The sequence below is a fragment of the Acomys russatus genome, chromosome 8, assembly GCF_903995435.1.
Source record: "Acomys russatus chromosome 8, mAcoRus1.1, whole genome shotgun sequence".
NCBI lineage: Eukaryota > Metazoa > Chordata > Mammalia > Rodentia > Muridae > Acomys > Acomys russatus.
The window spans coordinates 14159228-14184673 of record NC_067144.1 but is presented as its reverse complement, the minus strand read 5'-3'; the positions used below and the strand labels follow the sequence as shown (position 1 = coordinate 14184673).

At 46.8% G+C, this 25446-nt stretch overlaps 1 pseudogene; it reads right to left on the bottom strand.

The window, feature by feature from the left end:
• Nucleotides 1-17445, bottom strand: part of LOC127193254 (SH2B adapter protein 1-like) — a 66917-nt pseudogene extending 49472 nt beyond the window's left edge.
• Between the last annotated feature and the right edge of the window lie 8001 nt (nucleotides 17446-25446).

Here is a 25446-nt window from a genome sequence, read left to right as displayed (position 1 = left end):
TTCTTTGATCTCAGCCTGGGCTTCTCCTGCAACCCAAAGCTCTCCCAGGAGCCATGGCCAGCACAGGTCAGGGGTCACAACCACGTGTGTTACTTCTTTAAGTACAGGCTGAATGCACAGGTGCTTGTTGCCATCAAGCAAAGCAACATGCTAACAGGTCCCAGAGGAAACCCCAGGCCCTGTCGTGATGGGCCGGCAGAAGCCACCAGAGGGCTTGAAGAACCAGAGACCAGCTAAAACTGTCTGATGGAAAACAGAAGGCACGGTAAGGAAGACCCCAGGTAGAATGTGTGTGATTGGGAGGGGGAAGGTCTAGTGCCCAGTATGCACCCTGCAGGCCTTTCCAAGCTTATCCGTTCACACATTTCCTGTCACAGTAAGTGTGCTGGTTCAAGGTGGTCCCGCGGATGAAAGCTGCAAGAAAACAAACAAGAGCTCCAATGAAGAAAGACATCTCAGGAACTGACCTCTTTAGGGACAGATTCCCCCACCCCCACCCCAACCCCCACCACCGCCCGCCACCTCCTCTTACCACCATAGGTGCTGCTTTTGGGGGTCTCAAAGTTCACCAAGGATCAAAGCACCCAGGTAGGTGTCAGACACCCTCCCTCCTGGGCTCTTCCAGCCCCCACTGCTCTCTGTCCTTGTCCCCACTCCAGGCAGCTTGCAGCTCCCAGGCTCAATTAGGAAGGCATTTCCAGACCTCTCTGGGGCTGGCACCACCACATTGTTTGCATTCCCTGTCAATGGCTGCTGCTCCTGAGCCAGGAGGCACGCAAGTCTGTCTGCATCAGACTCTTATCTACCTCAGAGAAAGAACAGAGCCTTTTAACTCACAGTTGGAACCTGTGCGGGTCAGGAAGGTGTCTTCCGAGCATGCCCTTATGTGTGTGCATCTCTTCAGGCTCTGGGTCTATGGAGACTCAGGAGGCAGCCACGGTCAAATAGGGGTGACGTACATTTTTGCACCGGGACAGTGGTAGATGTCAGAAGGCCTGGGTGTGGAAGGGAGGGCTTGGATGACACTAAGGAAGGCCTGTGAGTTTTACAAGGCAGGTGGAAATGCGTGCTGGCTGCTGTTAAGGTTGTTTTAATACAACACTTGCTAATCCCAGCACTCGGGAGGCAGAGGCAGGCAGATCGTTGTGAGTTTGAGGCCAGCCTGGTCTACAAAGCGAGTCTAGGACAGCCAAGATAACACAGAGAAACCCTGTCTTGAAAAACCAAAAACAACAAAAACAAAAACGAAAAAAATCACAACACTTGTGTGTGTGGGAGTCTTAGGTGGTTTGGGGAGGGAAGGGTGTGTACAAGATGCCGAGAGTTTGCCACAGAACGTTCCAGAAAAGGCTGAGGAATAGAACAATCACCCTAGTTACTGAAGCTGGCGATGGACATAAGTGGATTGTAATATCTACTTAGAAATTTTCAGAATACAAAGTTGAAGGGGGAAAAATCTGATGATTAATTCATAAGCATAAAACCCAGGCCGGTGTCCCATGGCACTTGAGGTTGCTGTGGGTTAAAATTTGTGTCAGATGGAGAGTGGAAGGAATGGACCGGATTTGGAAGCTCATGGCTTTGTTTGTGTCTGTGGATCCTTTCGGGTCTTCATGCCAGCGAAAGCATTTCCCCCTCACAGGGTGTGACCCACCCTCGCCTCAGACACCCTTCAGGGTGGGGCTTCCAAAAGGGTTCTGGCTGCCACAGCTGAAGCTGTCCTGGCCCTGACCAGACTCACCCAGAGACTCCGCCCATCCCCATCCCCCCGCCCCTGCCCCTTTTCCTCCCCTCCAGTGCTCCAAGCCGTCTGGGGAAAATTATCTAAACCCCACGTAGAAAATTTAAGAGCTTGGCTGTCGTCCCAAAGATGACTCCCAAATTATGCCATTCCAAAGGTGGGAGTGGGTGGAAGGACAGAAGTTCAGAACTGAGGTGCCCACTGTGTCGTCTGAGATCTGTGAGCGCCACCTGCTGGCAGAGACCCGCAGAAAGGGAGGCAGAAGATGGCCAGGAGGTCACCAAAAATCAGGGGGAAGTCTGGCCTCAGATCTCTCATACTGGAGGGTTTTCACTGCCTAGCAGAAAGAGAATGGAGAGCTCACGCTTGCACATGTGTGTGTGTGTGTGTGTGTGTGTACACATGTGTGGCAGGTTTTGTGTGTCTGTAGATTTATACGCCATGACTGACTGCATGCTGGGCTGCGCATGTTGGGAAGTGTGTTGGGATGGTGTGTTTCTGCTGCAGACTGGAAACAGTAAATAAGGAGAAAAGATGGCTCAGCTGTATCCCTCCAAGGGAAGTTTCCAGATGTCCATTCATCATTAATACCCAGCCCAGACATGAGTGATATATGGATCTCAGCAAGTGGACTTTTCACTTGGGGAAAGTGAGGCACTCAAAGGATAGAAAGCCCATCATGAAAACAACAGGTTCACTGCAGAGTCGGGTCACCTGGGGAGTAAGACCTCGAGAGTTACTGAATTCATCTTTTCTGTTCTGCAGAGAAGGAACCAAGAGTTTAATAAAGGAAAGAAAGAAAGAAGAGACCTTCTACATTATTGTTAGTGTCTCCACCTCTCCGCCGTGAGTTCTAGTGACCAGTCCTCTCCACCAATGAAACTCAACATCCGCACCCAGAGGCTTCTGGAGCTGCTGCCCTGCCGTGCCCTGCCCTGCCCTGCCCTGCCTTGCCTCGCCCCACCTTTGCCTCGCCTCTTCTGTTTTCTCTCCCGAAAGCATTTCCTGACCTATAAATCTTGAGAGATTTATTGTTTCCTGAGGCATCCCTTAGTCCGAAGATGAGGCTTCACAGCTCGGACTCAGAACCACCCCCACCCCCGGGGTCAGGGCTCTACCACGGGAGCAAAACCCTCCCCTAGAAGGTGGTGGGGAGGACTCTACCCCTTCATCTGTTTCTGACAGACCACAGATGAAGCAGGCTTTTCCCAGAACACCCAGCTCGGAATGCTCTCTGTAAGCTGGGAGAGCAACAGGAAGTGGAGGGACAACTGAAGAGTGTGGCTCCCTCCCTTCAGCCCTCCACCTGGGAAGCAAGACTTGGACCAGAACCTCCCTATTGCTTCCGTCCATTTCTTCTGTCAGACATGATCAGCTTGTTCTAGTCTTCTCCTTTCCTATGTGGAGACGTCTTCCTTAAGCCCAGCTCACCTCAGAAGCCCAAAGGCAATGGCACCTTGTTACCTGTTGGATGCATTAGAACAATTTTCTGGGGTGGCATGACCGTTCCCTAAAACATGTTGTCTTGCCTGTTTTCTCACATGCACTATGCTATGCCCTGTCTTTGTCCTTAACCACACCTGTGCCATGCCTGAGTGGATGGTCAGTCAGACTGTCATTTCCTGTTTCCTAACCTCAAATGCTGCTTCCTTTACCTTCACATGCTTTAGTATTTTCTTTTTTGGCAGAGGTCTTTCTCACATGTCACCTTTCTCCGCAAGTCTCTAGAAGCAGCCTCCTTCTAAAGTCAACAGAATGTCCTCTGGGTCTCCCAGAGTTGCTTTGGCTTATGTCTTTTCTGAGATTTGCAGGCTGCTACCACCTGCACTTTCTTGTGTCCGTTGATGATTTACCTACCTCCCCCCTCTGTGGTCTGAGCCCTGCAGAGCGAGGACAGCACCTATAGCACCCTGCCCTTCTTTATCCCCACCCATGTGCCCAGAGGCCCAGCATCGTTTCCAGTGAAGAGGAATTTCTCAGGGTGCATCAACATGAGTGAATTTCCAAGAGACTTCTAAGTTCTACTGTATAAGCCAGTATTTTTCTTTCATAGTCTTGAACGTCCTTCCCAAAGGCCAGTGAGCCCAGAAGAGCAACGTACTGAAGAGACAAACTTACAACTGTCCTCGTGCGTAGACACAAAACCCTGGTGTTCCAGAGGCAGCAGAGCTGTGTGCACTCCAGCCCTCGATCAGGCCCACTGCAGAGGGATGCAGAGCCTAGGACTGACACTGACACTGAGAGGAAAGAAATGCGAGAAGGCCACACACATGCGGAGAGCCCCAGGAACAAGGCAAAGGACCCCATTGCTCAATGACAGGTGTCCTTGAAGCTTTGGTATACGGGTGACAGCAGGGTACAGAGTTCTGGTCCTGGCTCTGATATAGCCGGTGCTCAGACCATAGTGAGCTCCTTTGCCATCTGCTTGATGCCATCACTAAAGCCAGTGTTAGATTGAGACTCTAAGACCAGAAGGACCGCAGCCAGCAAGCCGAATGCTTTCTGTGAAGACTTTCCCACATTTATATCTCTGTCCATCCCAAAGTTAAGTCCTTCACACTTGTGCTGATACCAGACTGCCCTGGTTACCTATCGGCTTTCACTCAAAGCCGATAACCAATAAATGACTATTTTAAGAACTTCTAGCCAGCATGATCTTTCAAAGTCATTGATAATTGTCATTTCACATGTGTGTAAAATGAAACATGGGGAAAATACATTTGAACCAATATATTATTATTTCTTTGAAATTTTTTTGTGTATTTTTTTCTGGTCCTTAGAGTGACATGCAATTATTCTAAGTAAATATTGGAAAAAAGAAAAACTTTAATGAAAGAAAAAATACTAGATTCCCACTATTCCAAAAACCTGTAGGTCCCCAATATTTTTCCTTAAACATGCTTTTTTTTTTTTTTTTTTTTTTTTGTCTTATTTTTATAAAACTACCATGTTTAAAGATGTTACTGTTGCTGGGTGTGGTGGCACATGCCTTTAATCCCAGCACTCAGGAGGCAGAGGCAGGTGGATCGCTGTGAGTTCGAGGCTAGCCTGGTCTACAAGGTGAGTCCAGGACAGCTAAGGCTAACACAGAGAGACTGTGTCTCAAACAAACAAACAAACAAACAAACAAACAAAAAAGATGTTATTGCTTAAAGATCCTGAACTTTTGCATATACAGTACTGTGAGCCCCTCTCCAGCCAATAATATGCTACTCTGCTATAATTAATATGATCCTATAATCCTAACATATACATACACTATATTTCATTTCACCAACCCCTTATGATTTCAGGAATATTCTGTTTTCATGCATTTTTCAAAATATCTCTGGGCGGTGTTTCTCCAACTAGAATTGCTGGTGTTGGCCTTTGCAATGGTCGGTCGAGCCACCCAGCTTGCCTCTCATGCACCAGCTGAGTGATGGAGTGCCAAAACATGAAGGGGCCCTACACAAGAAGGCTTGTGAACTTTTAACATGTGGGAAGTCCGCAAAGGGCAAGGGGCTGCCTGTAATTCCAAAGGTGAGCTCGTGGCAAAGTGAGAGCTCAAGTGTGGGCTTCGGCTACCTACCCAGCAAGCTTCTCCGCAGTCTGCTGCCTCCCTTCAACCTAGGACCCCAAATTACATTGCCTGGAAGCATACTCAACAGGCAGGCACGCTTCTATGCAGCCAACATGGACACTTCCTGAGCTGGTATCTGCACCAGATTAAAAGTCTGGGCTAGATGCCTGTATTTGTTCTATACAACCCAGATCAACCAGGGCACCAATTGTCCATTCTCTTCACACACACACACACACACACACACACACACACACACACACACACACACACACAAAAGCCCTGCCAGGGTTCAAGTCTTGGTTTTAAGGTTTTAAGGGGGTGGAACTGAGACACCAAGGAAGAGCAGTACAGTATGAGCCAACTAAAAAGTGGGAGTTTGGGGGAGGCTGGAGTAAAGTCATTTGCAGCCTCAGAACTTTAAGTGTTTTCATAAAAAACGAATGGCAGATCCAAACTCTAGCCCCCCCACCCACACCCATACCCCCACTCCATCCCTCCCACCGCCCCACTCTCCCCACCCCCCACCCCCATCCCCACCTCATCTCTTCCAACGCCCCACTCCCCCACCCCCCACTTCCATCACCTCCATCCCTTCCACCACCCCACCACCCCCGCCCCCTTCCCCAACTCCCCTAACCGCCATGCCCACAGTCTCCCCACCTCCACCCCCACCCCTTCCATCGCCCCACCTCCCACCCCTTCCACCACCCCACCCCCCACCTCTGGCTGAATGGGGCAAGCTCTCATCATGGCTGTGAGTCCCCATCAGGCCCTGGAGCCAAATACTGTGTGCCTAGCCTAGGTAAGTTCCCCCACAGCTCTGGAGAAAAAGCCTTCCGGTGGGGACTAGGCAGGCTGGGGAGGCCCTGCTTATGCTAACAAGGCACTAAATTAGGGCATTACACGCCTCATTTAGCACGACTGTGCAAAACCTAAAAGTACTAATAAATTTTCCTTCTGGGGTCAAGAATCATAAAAGGATAGATGATCAACCATTAATTAGCGGGGCAATTACAGCTTGACGGCTTCTGTTCTAGCTCTGTCTTCTCTCAAATGGCACAATTTGTTCCAAATGCTTTTTGCAAAGCAGTTTCTCTTGGAGTTGGGGGTGATAGCTTTAGCCAGGAGAGGGGCTCCCGTCCTTTAGTTCTCTTGCCTGGATGTAAATGTTCTAGAAAGTCAGCCCTGGGCATTTGATTAAAAAAAAAAAAAAAAAAAAAAAAAAGCCTTGTTTCCCTGTGTGTATTGGGTTTCTCCCCAAACAGCCTGAGTGCAAAATACACAGGACATTGCGTAGAGAAAAGGTCATTCGCTCACTCCGGGGAAACAGGGACCCCTGGATTTTGTGTGATCTTGCGAGGCAGGGCTCTCTGGGATAAGGAGAGTCAGTCTTTTCCATGAGTCCACCAGAGATGACTGAGGACAAGCCTGTAACTTCCTCTCCCCTCCTTTCCTTTCCCTCCCTTTTAAAGGTGCATAGCTATACAGTATGGAAAGTTGGGTGGGGGCTTCATAATTCTCAGTTGGAAGTCTTAAAGATGCCAGTTCCGAGAGTATAAAGTGAAATGTTGGTTTAAGAATCATTGGGGCTGGCTGGTGGTGGGTGCCTTTAATCCCAGCACTCAGGAGACAGAGTCAGGGGAAATCTCTGAGTTTAGTTTGAGGCCAGCCTGGTTTACAGAATGGAGTTCCAGGACAGCCAGGGCTACACAGAGAAACTCTGTTTTGAAAAGCCTAAAAAAATTAAATAAAATTAGAGAAAATTAAAAAAAAAAAAATCATGGGGCCAGCTGGTATGGTGGTGCATGCCTTTAATTCCAGCACTTAGGAGGCAGAGGCAAATAGATCTCTGAGTTCAAGGCCAGCCTGGTCTACAAAGCACATTCCAGGACAGCCAGAGCTACAGAGAGAAACCCTGTCTCAAAAAATGAAGACAAAGCCAGGCATAGTGGCGCACATCTTTAATCCTAGCACTCTGGGAAGCAGAGGCAGGTGGATTGCTGTGAGTTCGAGGCCAGCCTGTTCTACAAAGCGAGTCCAGGACAGCCAAGGCTACACAGAGAGACCTTGTCTCGAAAAAAACCAAGAAATAAAAAATAATTTAAAAAAATGAAGACAAACAAACAAAAGAATTATGGCATCTATGAGGTGGCTCAGCAGGTGAAGATGTTTGCCACCAGGCTGAATTTAAATTTGATCCCTGGGACCCACATAGTAGAATAAGAGGACCAACTCCTGCAAGATGCCCTCTGACCTCCAAACATACGCTGTGGTACTCACCTCCCTAACTTTATTAATGCATTTATACACATATGTATGTATGTATGTATGTAATTTAAAATTTAGAAACATGCAAATAAGCAAGAAAACAAATACAGAGTCAAGGTGGTAGCCTGGGCAACATGGTCAATGTAGTGTTCTGAGAGCCTCAAACCTTCCTCCCCAGGCTTCTATTGAAGAGGTAGGCAAGTGCCACAGCCAGCCAATAGTAGAGCAGAGGTATTCTAGGATGCTCTGCATGTCTTACAGATGAATAAAGATAAAGAAGTCTAAGGGAAGGTCTCCCTGTGTGTTGAACCCTGTGTGTTTCATTGGCTCAGGGCTTTGGAGATGTAAACACACCCAGAAGTTTTAAACTTTCCCCCTGTTGTAGCTAAGCATCAAAACACCTGGAGTTTTTGAACCTCTCCCTCCCTGCCCCGCAGGGACTTAGAGAGCCTAATTTAAATGGCTTCCCTTTGTTTCCCTAATAGCTCTCAGCCACAGGGTGGCCAGGGCCTTTGCCCAACCACAGAAAAGCTCTAACTTTAAGGCGCCACGCATTTAAAGCTCCACCTAGAGTGTTCAAATGCAGATTGAGGCTGTTGCCTGAGGTGAGATGCTCAGGAGTCCTGGGGACCGGGACCTACCCTTTGAGCTCTCGGTGGGAAGCTGCTGAACAGGAGCTGTGAGCAGAGCCCAGTCTGGTCTGCTACTCAGTGTTTAGCTAGCAGGTGCCAGGCTGTGTGGGCCTCTTGTGCATGATAAAGGAACCCATTTCCTCCCGCTTGGGGCTTGGCCTTTCTCCAGCCTACATTGCCTCCGTACTCCAACTCTACAATGGCTATTATTTGTCTGTATCCATGCAGTCACTGTCCCTCAGTGGACGCGCAGACCCTGCGCCATCCTGCAGACCTGTTTACACTGCTTTCCCAAGACAGCCCTTGGGATTCCCAGGTTGGCTCTCAGTTTTGACTCCTCAGCTCTGAAGCCTTTTGCCATTAACTTCATCTCTCACCAGGCTTCCTGAAGCCCACTGGGTGCCTTGCTCTCCCTTGGCATGCCTGCCTTTGACTTTGACTCCCATCAGTCCCTGGACACCGGGTCATTAGCTGTATCGATATTACACATGGAAGTGGTGGCATTGTGCTTTAATACTTTGCAGCCATCTCCTGAGGCACTAAAGAAATCTTTCAGCTGGGGACCCGTGGCGCATGACTGTAATCCCAGCACTTGGGATGCAGAGGCGTGTGAGTTCGGGGGCCAGCCGGGTCTACAAAGCAAGTCTGGGACAGCCAGGGCTACACGGAGAAACCCTGTCTTGAAAAAACAAACAAACAAAAAGAAACCTCTCATCTGAGTCAGTAGACCTAGTCCCCTGAGCATTATGCACTCACTTTTGGTGGCCAACCAACTGTCCTCCTCTCCAACAGTGGCAGCCAGCAGACACCTGCAGAACAGGCCCACACTGAGCTCAGGGTAGAGTGGACAGACACCCCAGCTCAGACCAGTTTCATCCCAGCCTCTGGAACACACTGGATCTGAGTGTTTCTAAACTCTCACCGTACAGTCAAAATTGGAGAGCCCCTAACTTAGTCTGAAATGGTGAGACAGCCCTTCCCAGAGAAGCAGAACTGCCTCCACATCCCAGCCACTTGAATGAGTCAGAGTGATGCCTCAGGAATCATTTGGCTTTGTTAGCCAAGGATGCTAACAAGAAGACAAGCTGAGGATTCTGGGAAATTCCTCCTTGTAAAGTTTGGGACCAAAGGACTGGGTTTCACGTTCATCACACCATGTGCTCTGGATGTCTCAGAGCATTACTTTCCTTGTCTGTGAAATGGATTCGGCAATAATTCCTACCCCGTTGTAATGATTAAAAAATAAGGGGCCAGGCACCAGATATGATGCGGAGAAGTTTATTTGTAGAAGCGCCCCTGGGGAGGGCCTCCCCAGAGAAAGATAAAGAGAAAGCAAGAGAGAGGAAGAGGAAGAGAGATAAGAGGGGAGCGAGAGAAAAGCTTTAAAAAAAAAAAAATCCTGGGTTCCTGGCACACCTAGTAGCGGGCAGGTAATGATATCATAGGTTGCTAGGGGGACTGAGGGCAGTATCCTAACACCCTGGTACACTGAGACTGACGACTAGAATAGAGATGGAAAAGCTTTCTGTAAGCTATGAAGGGCAGATGTTAACGGTTACATTTGTCATTTTTCATTTCTGAGTTCGTGAGAAAGGGCCTGTGCCTTAGCCACATCTGCAGCCTTTGCGTTAGGTGCCTTAGATGTCTAGTGCACAACAGAACGGCGGGGTGAGCCGAGCGAGTGTGGAAATGAATGGGCACTGTGAGTTCTGTGTCCCAGACCCACACCCTAAATCTCTGCAAGGCTTATACGAAGACACTCGTTCGTTCCCTGCCTCCCAGGCTTCAGGGAGCATCGCATTGGGCTTAACAGAGAAGTACAGCTCTGCTGCCCAAACCGCCCTGTACTTAACTCTGAACCTCAGGAAAAGCCAGCATCCTTGCAGTCACCCAAGGTGTCCTCAGGCCTTTCTAAGATGCCCCAAACACCGAGCAGAGGCTGGCTCATGAGAGCGAAGAACTAAAGTAAATGGGTCTCCCCACTCAGGCTCCAGGGCCCACAGGTAGCTGAGTGCAAGGGCAAAGCCATGGGGGCTGAGCCTAGGCAGTCCGGGGAAAGAGCACTGCCCCCCCCCCCCATTCAAAATCCATCCAACAGTTACCACAGAAGGGCTGTGCAGCCTGGGGCAGATAACTTCATCTTTTTGTTTTAAAATAAGAAAAAGGCAACAAAGAATAAGAAAAGGTTAAATGACTCCTGGGTCACAGAAGTCTTTGGAGGCTCAGTGGAAACTATATCTCTGGCAACTTCCAGCACGATGCTTGGCTTTAAACATTCACTCATTCGTGGGCTCAGTAAAACTCTTGAGTTACAACAGGGCACTTAGTAAATCCTTTCTCCACCCCTGCTGCCTGGACAGAGCGTCGTCACTTGGTCTCCATACAAGGGTCTCAGAGAAGATAGGGCGGGAGAGTTGAGTGAACTCCCTCACACAGAAGAGCGCCACATTTCCAGGGGATTTCTTTCAGCTGGCAGCAGAAAGGCAGAGGAAGACCTTTCACGGGTGAAGCCAGCGCCTCGTCAGAGGGCATCCCAACAGGCCAGAAGCGCCAGGGAAGGCTGGGTGCCATCGAGGGCGCGGATCTCAGTCATCTCCCATTTCCTTTGAGAGCCCGGAGACACGGCCTTCCCCAAGCAACCTCCGAGGTGGCCTGTAGAGCTTTTGTCCTTGGCAGCAGAGAAATTTCTGCTTCAGTGGCTCCAAACAAGGCTTGCATTAACTCCGGGCCTGTGAGGGGAGCACGTGCAACAAAACCCAACACCGTGTCCCAGCCCTCAGACAAGCACGAAACAAATGGTGCCGGAATTTTTCAGAATAGAATCATCCGCTCAATGTCACTGCATACATTTACCTACCTCAGAGACTATTCAAGGCTCCTTTCAAGGGAGCGATCAATAGAGATGGACCGGACAACATCTCTATGGCAACACCTCCATTGAAAAATGATGGCGGCCACAGTGAGAAGGGTGATGACCATTTTTTAAAAAATATACACAAATACAGCATGGCTCGCTCCAAAAGGGTCCTGTGGCTCCCAGGCTATGAGGCTGTGTTAAAACAATACTGGAACAGCTCACGACAAGACTGATTAGGCGCACAAGGCAAGTAAGAGAACTGCGAGTTTACACAAAGCATTACGATTTGTGAATTTCCTTCTCATCACACAGGCACTCTTCTGTGTGATGGGGACAAGGAAATCTGTCAACAGAATTAATATTCTCTCTGTCTCGGGGAAACTCTCAAGCTGAAGGGGTTTACGAGGACCTTGGTTCGAGTATCTGCCGTGGAAGGGATTGTTAGAGAGCGAGAGGCCCTCAGACAGAGGGGCCTGGCTAAGCTTCCTGATTCAGCGCCTTCATACGCTAGCTTCTGGATTAGGCAGGGCACTGGTGACCTCAGAAATAAGAAACCCTAAGGGGCTTTGTGGTTTAAAGGACTGTGGTGGGGACACTCCGAAAATACTATCCCCACAGAGAGCAAGCCTCCCACTATCACTTTTCCACATTACGGACCGTTTCGGAAAGCAGTCATTGGCTTCCAACTGTCAGAAAGGATAAGGAAAGAAAAATGTCATCTAATCTACTTAGCCCTGCGAGTCCTCGAGGAGAGCTGGGTAAAAATGGCCAGACTGGGTGTGGGGAGGCTGTCAGAGCCAACAGCGCCCTTGCAGTGTTGTGTGCCTGCTTCCTTACCCCGTGACCTTCGATGAGTCATTAACCTTGCCTGCCTCCACAGGTCCTTCCATAAAATTTGAAGTACTTATGGATTGGTAGATGAAAGATCCCAAGGCGAGTGGTGAGTTTATATACAGCGCCCTTTATACCCAACACCTGAAAGAAATTAGCTGTAATAGACGAACCGGCGGGTGGAGGATGTGTGGGCTGCGGCTCGCCATGACCTGAGTGTTTGCATTCCTGGGCTTTAAACAACCTTATTTCACCGTGTCAGTGGTGGCTCCTGTCAATTTGTGCTGCTGTTGGGAGAGCAGAGCCCCGGGTTTGCCTTAAGTGGGTACAGGGACTGGTAAAGCCCTGCACCGTCATATCTCCTCTGATCTCAGACCCATAGGGCTCCTCAGACCCATCAAGGACTCGTTTTTTTAAATTAATATTATTGCGTATTTCTAATGAAGGAGGGTGCTTACCTTGGTACAACGTGCCTGGAGTTGGTTCTCTCATTCCACCTTTACATGGATTCCAAGGACCAAACTCAGGGCTTGTTCAGCTAGTGCGCACTACCCATGGAGCCTTTGTCTGGAATTTTTATTGTTCAAAATATTGTTGTTACAGTTTGAGACAAGGTCTCCAGTAGCCCTGACCTAGCCTAATTCCTCAATCTCCTTTCTCCACCTTTAGGGTGCTGAAATAACAGTAGTTTGACACTATACCAGGCTTAAAAATAACAATTCCTTCCTATCTATCTGTTTATTTATTTATTTATTTATTTAGATCTCTCACTATGTATCCCAGGCCTGCCTGAAACTCACTATGTAGACCAGGTTGGCCTCCAACTCACAGAGATCTTCCTACCTCTGCCTCCTGAGTGCTGGGACTAATGGTGAGCACCACCACACCTAACTTTGTTTGCTTGCTTGTTTATAACTAAGATTGCTTTCCATTTGTTTCCCTTTATTGATCCTTTGTGAGTTTCACTTCGTGCCCCCCCAATCCCACTCATCTCCCTCGTCCCTTTACACCAACCCTCCGCCATTGCAACCTCCCTCCCAAAAGAAAAGAAAAAGAAAAAGGACAAAACAAATAAACAGACAAACAAAAAACCCCACCTTGCCATGGAAGCTGCAGTATGTCACAGTGTGTCACATAGCACATTCTTTTGTCCACACTTATTTGTTTGCAAATATTCATTGCAGTGAGTCATTGGTCTGGTTTGTGGCCTTTGGTTTCTGCTACACCATCAACACTGGGTCCTCACTGGGATTCCCTTCAGATACCCAGTTGTTGCCCTGTGTCATAGAGATCCTACAGCTTTGGATCTGGAGGACCTGCCTCTTCTCACACTTTAGCAGTTCATAAATGGGGTAGATGTTAGGGTGGGCCAACTCAAAACCCTGGATCTGGGCCTCGGTGATAGGTGAGGTGGTCAGCATATCCAGCTGTCCCATACCCACAGTAGCGGGGTGAACTCTCCAGCACTGCCCTGGCTAGATCACCCAGTGCCACAGCTGGTGAGGGGCTGGGCCAGCTCTCCTTCTCTCAAACCCTCAGAGCCTGCTCACCTGCACCTTTACCACCAAGGTCAGCTCTACCGTGCTGCCTTGGGTGAGGTGCATGGTTCCCTATTTGAAATGCAGGTGAGGGGCAGAGTCAGCTCTGCACCACCTTGTATATCAACATGGTCCCAGGTGGCAGCCCAGACCAGGGACATCCTCAAGGCCTTCGGTGGTTATATGAGCCACTGACATTGACACAGAGCTATGTTGCTGCAAGGCCACAGACCCAGACAAGATCATTAGTGGCAGCACAAGCCAGGATTTCGCGATGGACTCAGGTGGCAGGGCAGGCTACTCACATTAGTCTATTTCTCTTCATCCCACTTTTCCTCATAATATTCAAACAGTTCTGCTTGTCTTCTTCTCTTTCTCTCCCATCTTTCTACCACATACTTGCACATAGTAGTGGCTCCCACTGTGGGTGGACCTCTGGCTGTCTTCCACCTGGCTGTGCGGGCAGGCCGTGGCTTTTGTTTGTTTGTTTTTTGTTTTGTTTTGTTTTGTTTGAGACAGGTTTTCATGTAGCCAAGGCTGACCTGGAAGTTTTTATATAGCTGAAGATGACTTTGAACTTCTCATCCTGCCCCCATTTCCCAAGTACTGACAGGGGTGGTGTTGGTATTGGTGTTACGGGTATTTGCCTGGTTAATGCTGGGGTGGAACCTGGGGCTTTGCTAAGCAAGCAGGATACTGAATGATGCCCCAAATCCCAGGATCAGCTTTTGTCTCTTCTGTCTTCTTTCCTTCCTGTTTGTTCCTGCAAAATATGCACTCCTTTCAGGCAGAGCGAGAATGTCTGTGATGACTTGTGCTCTGGTTTTTAGGAGTTACAGAAAAAAAAGCCTTACTTTTTTTTTATATTAAATCTAGAAATTATATAAATTAGTTATACAAGTTAGGTCATTGAAAGTATTTTTTCCCTCTAGAATCTTTACTTCAAAACAAATATCTCTTACAGAGATTTAAAAATTCTGTTGGCACAATTAAAATAGGTGTTTTACATTTGTCTAGGGAATAAAAATAAAGATTTTACTACTATACCGATTTCACTAGTTCACTAACACATACGCAAAATACATCAGGTATAATTTCAGCAAGGACAAAAAAAAAATGCATGAATGAGAACTGAAAATATTCAATGAAGTAGAATGAACAATGCCACTAAACTCAAAAGCAATGAACACAATGTTTATTACTCCATGAATTTTTATTTCATTTTAAGGAATTCTATTACCAACATTCTCACAATATAAAATTATAAAATCTATATTTGTTTTAAATGGCTGATAATAGATTTTATAAAGTCATCATGAAGTTTAACTCATGTAATGTTATCTTAAAAGTAAAGTTGAATTTCATTTTTTCTTTTTCTTTCTTGTTTTGTTTTTTGTTTTTTGAGACATGGACTTTTTTATGTAGCCCTGGCTGTCCTGGAGCTTGCTCTGTGGACCAGGCTGGCCTCTGAATTTATAGAGCCACCTGCCTTCTGCCTCCTGATTGCCGGCATTAAAGATGTGCCCCCACCTTTCTCACTGGGAGATTTGCATTTTGCTCCAGTTTGTTCAGAAGGCAGCACTTAGGTTTTGGGCCAATGCTACCATCTCCATGGTAGTGTACAGGCTATTCTGCTGGCCTGTCCTCAGGGACAGCGACTGCTTATGTAATCACCTGCCTCCACCACCAGGTTTGTGCTGCCCAATAAAAGACCTTCCTGCCACCCTCATCTCTGTCTCTCTCTCTCCCTCCCTCCCCCTGTCTCTCTGTTCCTACGTATTCTCCCTCCTCCTTTTCTGTTCTTCTCCCTACCCTCATGGGTCTGCCCTCATCCATCCACCTGCCTACATGTCCACTCATCTGCCTCCACTTCTTTCTCCATGCCTTCACCCCTCTCCCTTCTCCTTATACATTATGTGACATAATCCCTCAGGGGCATGCCTTGACACGGACCCACCATGGTACCCGCCCCCCCGCCACATCATTATCGTATTTTATAACACTTCATCTAGGGCTGCCCTTGACCCACATCTAAACTTACTGGGAATTTTTAAAAGTCTATTTTCATCCTGGGTAGCATCCCGCTGTCCTAACCAGGGAGCTGTGAGGGTCAAATAAATAATGGATGAGAAAATGGCTCATAAAGTGATCGGTGACATGCAGTTTCAAGTCACTGTTAATGCAGTTCCTCCTGAGGCTCCGTCACATGTTCAGTGGCGGCCTTTCCCCCCACACAGCTGATGGCTCTGCTGCCCCTCAAGGGCTGGAAACATACTGGCTGCATCTTAGGCAAGGACTGGGTGTTTCCATGCCACAGTTTGGGAAGCCAGAAACATTCAAATGCAGCCAAAATAGGGCAGGGGGGCGGGCTGTGGGGGGAAGCACAATTCTTCCTGCATGCTTTCTTCTGTACTACCAAGAAACATCTACCACAGGAATGCCTGCCACAGCAGGGCTGGGGAGCAGGGTGAGATGAACCCTCAAGAATGGCTTTGGGCCAGGATGTCTGCTGCACAGACTTCCTGCTTCCTACGAATTTGTGGCAGACACCATGACACCACAGCGGCTAAGTCTGAGTGGCCACACCTTTGTCACAGCCTTGTTCTGTGAGTGGGCTGTGGCCTGGGTCTCAGACAAGTCAGTGGGTCTATCCAGGTCCGGAGCCACTCGCTCACTATACGTTCAGACCCTGAGCTACTGTTGTCTCCTACTCATGGGGCCACACGGATGGTGCTCAATAAAGCTAGAAGAGGAATAGGGGTCTCTAGAATGCGCTGTGACAAGGCGAAAACAACGAAGAGGCTCCTCCATCGTGTGTTTCTCCACAGGCCCTTCTAAGAACCTCACAAAACCTGCACGCCCTTGCTGCTGAAAATGTAGTCTCTATGGTTACCACCTTTGTACAGATGCAGTCACAAGGAGACTGCCGCTAGCTCCTATTGGTCCAGAAAGGAACAGAGCTGAGAATCTGACCTGGAAGGCTGGCTCCAAGTTACCACGCGCGTGTGTGCGCATGCGTGAAGGTAAAAGGCTGGCGGGAGGCCATTGACCATGTCCATCATGGGCAAAAGATTTTGTTCTCTTCGTTTTGTCGTTTGGATGTCTTTTAGCTCACTTTTATTTCAAAGTTAAATAAACAACTTCAAAATCAGTTAAAGACATAGAGACATTAGAGCAGCTTATGTTGGACCTTAGCCAAAAGCCGATCTTGTACTCAGGCCCCTGCCACGGCACTGTAAGGCCGACAACGTCAGCTTCTGCTAAGGTCTGGCTGGCCGGCTTGCTTCTCTGCCTTGGCATCAGCTGCTCCATACCTCGGTCGTTCACCACCACTTCAAAGATTGCACTTGACACCAGCCCACAATGGCTGGAGTTTGAGTTAATGTGTAACTGGGAACTTTGGCGGGGGTGGGGGGAGGGTGGGGGGGTGGCGCGGGGGGAGGGGCGGCGCGGGGGGAAGGGTGTCGCCTTTTCTACTTAAGCTGACCCTCCCACGAGCGGAAGAGAGAACATCAAACTCTGTATCACCGGGGATGGATAAGAAGTCAAGAGTCAGGGCACTCTTCTGCCCCACAGGCATAGCAATAGTCTAAGTCGGATGACTGGGCAGCGGGCCAAGTTCTTTCTTTATCCTCATCCTGCGCTGGGAGTGGGGCCACCTGGGGCTTACAGACAAACTTCCATTACCTTCTTCCCAGGCTTGGAGCTGATGTGGGAATGCCGCAGACAGTGACTTCGACTCTGTCACCATCGTTGACTTCAACAGGATGGCCAACATGCTGACTCTGGCCCAAAGAACTCAACAAGGCAAGCAAGGGCCTGCCACGTTGGAGGCAAGCCCCATTTGCTGTGGACACCGCCTGGTACAGGCCACACCAGCCGAGGCCCATGCTGAAAGCTGTCACATCCATCACTTGGAATGCCACCAAATTTACTTTGTTTGCAGCCGCGTAGAGTTGAGCTTCCTGCCAGACACCCAGATGGTGCTCCTGGGTCACCGATGGTGGCGTCATCAGGGAGCACATCTATTCAGAAGCTGTCCACCCAGCAGAGTCCACTTTCATCACATGCTCAAACTCGTGATAAAGCTGCTGATGCCAAGGAGGGAGAGTCAGTCAGTGGCAGAGCCGTACGGTTCTAAAACCAGGTCCCCACTTGGCTGGTTACTGCTGGGTCTCTGAAGACGCTTGGAGTGAATGCGGAAGAAAACAAGAGCCAGCAGCCTGGACAAGAGGACTCCACTCTGAAGCCTGAAATGGGAACAGAAGGTCAGATCTGAGATAGCCAGGGCCACCAGTCAGATGTCTTTTTACGGTGTCTCCATCCTATTGTGAACACATGGGATTTGGCCACTAGGAGGGCGGTAGAGATAGGGTTGCTTTTGAAGGCTGCGTGAGCTTGTTATTCTATCCTTGCTCTTGAATGACAATCTCTCCAGCCCTCACAAGAGAGCTCAGGGCCCAGATTCCAGGCAGCCCTGCTTGGCCTGGCTCCCGCCTGCCCCTCCCTGAGAAGGCTCTGATCTCCTGCCCAGCTCCCTGCAGACTCCTGGATTAACATCATGCAGGCAGAGTCCGCTCTGACCTTAGGAGGCTCTGCCTTCTGCTCAGCAGATGTGCTACTTCGGTCCTCTTCTCCTTTCAGGCCTGCAGGACAGAGGAGGATGCTATGTGGCCCCTGGGCTCTGTTCTGTTCCTTGTCAGGCTGTTGGGTTTGGAAACTGCCTTGAGCCATGAATCCCAAGGTTCACCGTAGGTCTTGGTCTGCTTTCTGTTACTCTAATTGAGAGCCCGAGAGTATGCGATTTATCCAGAAAAGTTACTACTTAGACTTTTGGAAGCTTGGAAGTCCAAGGTTTAGGGCTATGTCAGGAGAGAGTCCTTTTGCTGGTAGTGATTCTGTGTAGTGACACATTCAAGAGACAGAGCCATATTGGCTTGGACAACAGACCCTTCAGATAATGAACAAGACTGTTCTTGAGAGCCTCTGGAAGTCCCACCTGGATGCCTACCTCAATACCTCACAGAGGGATTAAACGTCCACTTGAGTTTGGTTAGGGACCATGGCACCATGGCTTGGTATAACCATGAACTCATCTAGGCTTCGTCAAAGGCTTCCTAGAGGAGGAAGTCACCTCTCCAGCCACCCAAAGCCACCAGCATAGACTGTGCTATCTCTCCTCTCAGTCCCATTGCATTTTGAGCTCTTAGGAACCCTGTATTTAGATTAGTGTGTGTGTGTGTATGTGTGTTTGTGTGTGTGTGTGTGTGTGTGTGTGTGTGTGTGTGTGTATCATCAACCAGGAGCTTTAATAAAGGTTTTATGGGAGAAGGGGTGAAAGAACAGACACAGTATATGGCGTGTGTCTCTGACTCCAGCACATCTTCACACTTTGTAACACTCACGCCACCTCTGCATGCCAGGCAGTGCTCACACCACCTCTGCGTGCCAGGCAGTGCTCACACCACCTCTGCATGCCAGGCAGTGGTCTTGGCTACAGAAGGAGACAAAGCTACATACTCTTGAGGTATTTGTAGTAGGTGGTTTTATGTTTCAGGAGTTGTTTCTTCCCATCCCTTAGCTCCCAGAATAATGACTCATAAGACTCATTAAATAGTATACAAATACCTGGGTTATACAGCTAGGCTCTTCTCCGACTAGCTCATAACTAAAATTAACCCATGTGCTGCCTGAGGGTAATCGGGAGAATGTGGTGTCCAGACCGTGAAGGAAAATGTATTGGGGCTGGAGAGATGGCTCAGTGGCTAAGAGCACCAGCTGCTCTTCCACAGGACCCAGGTTTGATTCCTAGCACCCACATGGCAGCTCACAACTTTCCCTAACTCCAGTTCCAGGGGATCTGTGTCAGAAGTACATCTCTTAGGACAGTAATGGCTATGTATGTTCCTATGACAGACAGAAGTTATAAGAACTTTCTAGAAAGTGACCCTTAATGGAATCTGTATCTTCCTAAGTATTTAAAAAAAAAGTATCTTTTTCTTCAAGTATAACTCTCACCAGGTGTGGTGGGCACTTAATCATAGAACCCATAAAGCAGAGGTTGGAAGATTATCTCCATAATAACTTCTAGAACAGCTATGGTCTTCCATCCCAGTTTTAAAAAATCACCCCCCAAATTCAAATACAGCTTCCATCGTAGGACATAGCAGGAATTATGAACTATTTATGTATTGAACTGCATATGAATCTTCCAGGACCGTGGGGTGGTGTTGGTGGTGGTGGTGGTGGTGGTGGTGGTGGTGCTGCTGCTGCTGATTTGCCTACAGGTCAGAGATAGATACGGAATCCTGAAATCCTAACATTCCCAACAGAGGTGTCCCCTGGAAAAGCTCTAAGAAACATTAAATTTTTTTCTCTATCAAACATTATACAACTTGTGTTTATGACAAAGAACTCAAATCTTTTTATCTCCGCACCGTACAAAATATTTACGAGAGTGTTTAACACCCCCTCCCCGCAAGTAGAGCCTTTGTTTATACAAATGCCCTGCTGTATTTTCAGAACTTAAGTGACTTAAGCGGCCCACCCCTTCCAACTTCCCTTCATTTCTTTTGCATCAATTCCTTTAAAACCAGTCAATCATGAGATGCAGTGAAGTTGGACCCTAGCCAGTGGGGAAAGGACACAGTGTCCACCTGAGGTGACTTGCTGCCTGCTTGCTCTTTTCGCTTTTGTGTGACTGACATCCTTCTGGTGAGAAGTCACAATTTCCCTCATCCAGGCATTTTAACTGGGCAGGTGGTTTCTTTGTGAGGCTGAACTAATTTCTCACAAGGCTCATGTCATCTCTTCTGTGGGAATGGCCTGGCCTCTGCTGCTTCATCAGCCTGGATCTGTCTTCAGGATGCCCCATCCTCCGGCTGCTTAGCTTTTGTTTGGGATGCATGTTCCTTAGGAACAGAGAGTCTTTCTGAGGCAGATTCTACAATCTGTTCAATGCTGCTGCTCTGAACGGCATGCACTTCAGCTGAGTGCTGGAGATTCCGTGTCTTCCCTAGGCCAGCTACTCCTCTAACGATTCTAAGAGGCAGAAGATGGCTTATGCAGTGGGCCCAGAGAAATAGGCTCAGGCCTCCAGGTTCCAGACCTGATTGTCTTTCTGTCTTTTTCTACCACCTGGCTAGTCTGATTTTAAACCGTCATTGGACTTTAACCAAGGTCTCATTTTCCAGGATATTACAGACTTTTCTTGAAGTCTCTTTCTGAGAAAGAGTCCACTTTTCTGACCCTCCATTCACACTGGATTAGAAAGCAGCAGGCTCTTAATTAGAACTGTGAATGACCCAATAGAAACACAGCCAAGCACCCTGTGGGGAGGGGTGACAAATGATCACCAACAAAAATTAGAAGGTCTGTGTCCTAGAGACCAGCCCTCCCACCATCTTTACTTATAATATGTCTTGGGCTGGGTCCATCTCGTTTTGGTCCCTGGGCTATTTCTCAATCAGTGATGAGAAATGTTGTCTACATGGTCCTTAGTGTTCTGTGCCCAGGGAGCCTTCAAATGGAGAAAGCACAGGTTTTCTTTGTTTTGTTTGTTTGTTTGTTTGTTTGTTGTTTTGTTTGTTTGTTTTGTGTTTTTTGTTTTGTTTTTTGGTCACTGTATCCAAAAGAATGTATAGTGTTCCCTGGGCCACATGTAGTATTCTCCAGGGACACATGTCATGTCAGGGTCTTGGGAGCACAAATACCCATGCATGCTAAGCCCTAACACAAGACCATTGCTAAGCCAGTTCTAGGGCTGGACTAGCTCTGAAGCTCTGCTCGAAATAAACAGACAGCACCTCACATAACTGCTACTAAAGTTTTGAAGTGCCATCCATTGGCCAAAATAAAGCAAAAACTAGTTCTTTCTCTTTGATTTACTGGTAGATATTCAAGTCTATCTTCCTCAACATAAAACCCTTAACCAAGTAAGTAAGGTTCACCATTCATGTGTTTTAGCACTGGAGAACCTTTTATAATGACAGTGATGAGCTGTGCCTAGCTCAGAGCATCACCTGGCTCAGAGCATCACTAAGCTTGTGACTACATTGGGCATTTTGAAGGCATGCACAACACCGTGAAGAGGCGAAAGCAGTGCAACATGACTGAATCATTGGACAGCTATCCTGTGTACAATTTTACAAAGTTCAGCAACCCTTTCCGCAGAATCTCTCTACCTTTCTATCTTTCAAATAATCTTTATATATATATATATTTTTTTTTAAGGGAGGGAGGGAGAGAGGCAAGGAAGGAGTACAATTGGGTTTAGGCATTTTTAACGCTTGGGTTTTTCATCTCTTAGGATTGTGACATTAAAGATCTTGACCTTTAGAGATTCTGATGCTTTAATGTTCCAAGAGTCAAGATTATGCCATTCACAACTGCGTCTTTTGAGGGCAGGCTTGGCACTGAAAATACCCAAAGGAAGACAAGACCAGGGCAAACAGAAGTAAATAAAAAGCAGGGCTGGAGAGACGGCTCGGTGGTTAAGAGTACATAACTGCTCTTGCACCCATGTCAGGCAGTTCACCGTCACCTGCAACTTCAGATCTAGAGAGGTCCAGTGGCCTCCTCTGTCTTCTTCTGGTACTTGCACTCACTTGTACACACACAAATACCACAATATTTAAAAGTAAAAAAAAAAAAAAAAGATGGTAGGCTCTGATCGTGCTAATAATTACACTAAATATAAATGATCTAAATATAACAGTTTAGAGGCAGTGATTATCAGACTGAGAAAACAAAACATAAAACAAAAGCAACATTCATCAATATGTTATCTATAAGAAAGTCACAACCATTATAAACACACAAGTAGGTCAAAGGGAAAACAAAACATAGAAAGGATGTACTATGAAATTGGAGGTGGTCCTTCAGCAGATTAAATTGAGACGTGCATATTTCTAATGTTAAAAAAAAAGAAAATTATATAGCTGCCATTTGTACATATCTTGATAGTGTGTTACTACTGTCAGTGCCTCTTATAATATTTATTCCACAATAAAGAAAAGATTTTTTTTTCAAGATTTTAGCATTAAAACGAGGATAAAATGGGTTTCCTTCCCACTTAGACCGAGAATCATTTAGTGAGGCATTTTATTATGGGTAGTGTATATTACTTCTGTTTGTTTGTTTGTTTGTTTTTTAATTCTTACACTTGTGATGAGCACTATATAATGTGAAATCTGAGAAAAGAAAATATCTTTAAATTTCTGTTTGCTTAGTACAGCTGTAATCCCATCTTCGAGGAACTGTATGGTATGACAAATAGTTCCTAAACATCTATCAAGGGTTGTCATCAGTATCTCTTACATAAACCAGCTTTCTTCTGCAGCATCTGTTAACGCAGCTCGAACATCGCTTACAGTTCCATAGGTTTTGGTAAGTACAAAGCCCATCATTAAAAAGTTGTTAATGATTTAATGACACTGTCAAAGTATTTGAAACCTATAGAATGGGTTATTTGCTAATATTTACTCTTGCTAGAGTGTATATGTCTTCGAAAAAGAAATCTCCTCTGAGCTGGGTGTGGTGTCACACGCCTTTAATCCCAGCACTTGGGAGGCAGTGGCAGGCAGATCTCTGTGAGTTCAAGGCCAGCCTGGTCTACAAAGCGAGTCCGGGACAGCCAAGGCTACACAGAGAAACCTTGTCTTGAAAACCCAAAAATAAACCAGCAAACAAACAGTGCTTTCCAATTCAAATATTTGTGAAATAATAAGGTCAGTAACTCTTAGCCTTTCCTGATGATGAACCTCTGGGGTCTTTGTGGTTCTATATAAATTTTAGGATTTTTTTGAAGTTGTGTAAAAAGCACTACTGGCATTTTACATGGATTGTTTGTACAGTGTTAATTCTCCCAAACAATTAATAGGGGCAGTCTTTCTACCATTAAGTGTCATATTAAATTTATTATCAGATGGTGTACATGTATATGCGTGTATGTATGTATGTGTGTATGTATGTTGTGTATGCATGCATATTTATGTGCATTATATATACATGTATGTTTTGTGTGCATGTGTGTATGTTGTATATGCATGTATATGTGTTTTGTATGAATGTGTGTGCTTGTGTGTATATATGTGTGATATGTATGTGTGTATGTATATATGTATGTTATATATGCATGTTTGTCTGTATGTGTGTTGTGAATGGGATTATTCATTTCTTTCTCAGAAAAATCATTAGGTTAGAAAAAGATATTTATTTTCCTGTATTGATTTTGTTATCTTGTTACCTCACTGTATTTATCTGTGTCGTGTGAACTTTTCTTCTGAAGAAAAACTAGTGTCTATTCACCTCAGTAGGACACATGACAGACCAAAGGAACAATTCCACCTCAAGTCTTGCTTGGTGAAGCAATGAGTTTAGTTACTTACAGGACAAAGGCCAAAGTAGTATAGGCAACGGACAAGTGGCTGCACCCTGAAGGAAACTTCTCCCATTACCCATGGGTTGCCTATGCATTGCCTTGGATGGGTGAGGTCTCATGAGCCTCTCCCCCTAGCCACCATTAATTGGCTGCCTAGCCTTGGAGATAGGAGGAACTCCGTAATGGGATGGTACTAGATCAGAGCTTGTGTAATTCTCTGGTCAGTAATCACAGTGCTGGGAGTTCAAGTGGGAACAGCTAGGCCATGCCCGCAGGGCAGCATGCTCAGTAATCAATTCTAATAGCATTTTGGTAGTCATTAGGATCGTCTGTAGAGAGAAACATCATCTGCAAACAGGGATAATCTGATTTCTTCCTTTGCTATTTGTATGTCTTTTGTTCCTTTCTCTTGTCTAATTGTTCTGGTGAAAATTTCTCCTATGACATTGAACAGTGTGGTAAGAACTGATATGTTGATCTCTGTGGTTACAGGAAACGCTTTCAGTTGCTCCTCGTTCTTTGGATGTTGGCTGCAGGTCCCTCAGATGTGCCTATTATGGGATTAATGGGTGCTCCTTCTGTGTGTAACTTATTCAGAGTTTTTGTCATGAAGGGATGGTAAGTTTTACAAAATGCTTTTTCTGCTTGGGGAGGGGGAAGGAGACAATTTTTGGCATCTTTGAGCATGCAGAGATTACTTAGAGGGGACACTAAACATAAAGATTTTTCATTAGAAACTTCATTGTGATGTTTTTAAAACATAGGAACATAAGCCACAGCTGGAAATAAAGCTTGTATAGTAAGATGCCTGCTGAGATCTTATGTCAGAAATAAAGAATAAAGCCCTGGTATTTAAAAAAACAAAACCACAACTCTCTACTCATAAAAATACATACACGTCCCTTAGGCACATAGAAAACATGTTCGGCATCCTATGAGATAAGCGTTCTCATGGTAAGTCCAGTGAGCAAGGCAGGCAAGGGCCAACAGAGAGGCATTTGATGAGTAGCAGAGATCAGTGAGTGCCAAGGGGAAAGGCTGGTTGGAACCCAAGTCCAGCCATTAAGGTTAACTGTCTACGGCAGACTTTAAGAAGATAATAAAGTCAGCAAGGAACTGTCTGTGTGTTACGATTATCACGGCAGCAAAACTAAACAGTGTCAGTAATAAAATATCCTTGCCACAGAACCTTCCCTCTCCTTCTAACCACTGACAGCAGCTATTCCTTCATGCCACCATAGCTAATGTAAGTCTCGCCACGCACACCCCTAAATATATCCGCTCACAAGAAGCTTCTGGAAATGGGAATTTTTAACCTCTACATGACGGTCCTTCATATTTTCTTGACAGATCCTCCACCATTGAACACTAAGTCGGCTCACATTTTTCCAGACTTAGAAACAACATCTGGGTCATATTGCCAAGTACAGTTCCCAGCGCTTCCCAGCTATTCCTGCAAGAGAGCAATGTTACTTCTTGTTTTCTATCTTAGAGGAAAACCTTGCACAGAGAAGAAGCTAAAATGTGTGCCAAAGAGAGGAGAGCCTAGAACTCGAACCTCAGACAGAGAAAGACAGGCACTGAGCTGGGAGGCAGCTGTAATGGAACAGCCTTGTGGATCTCTTCCTGCCTG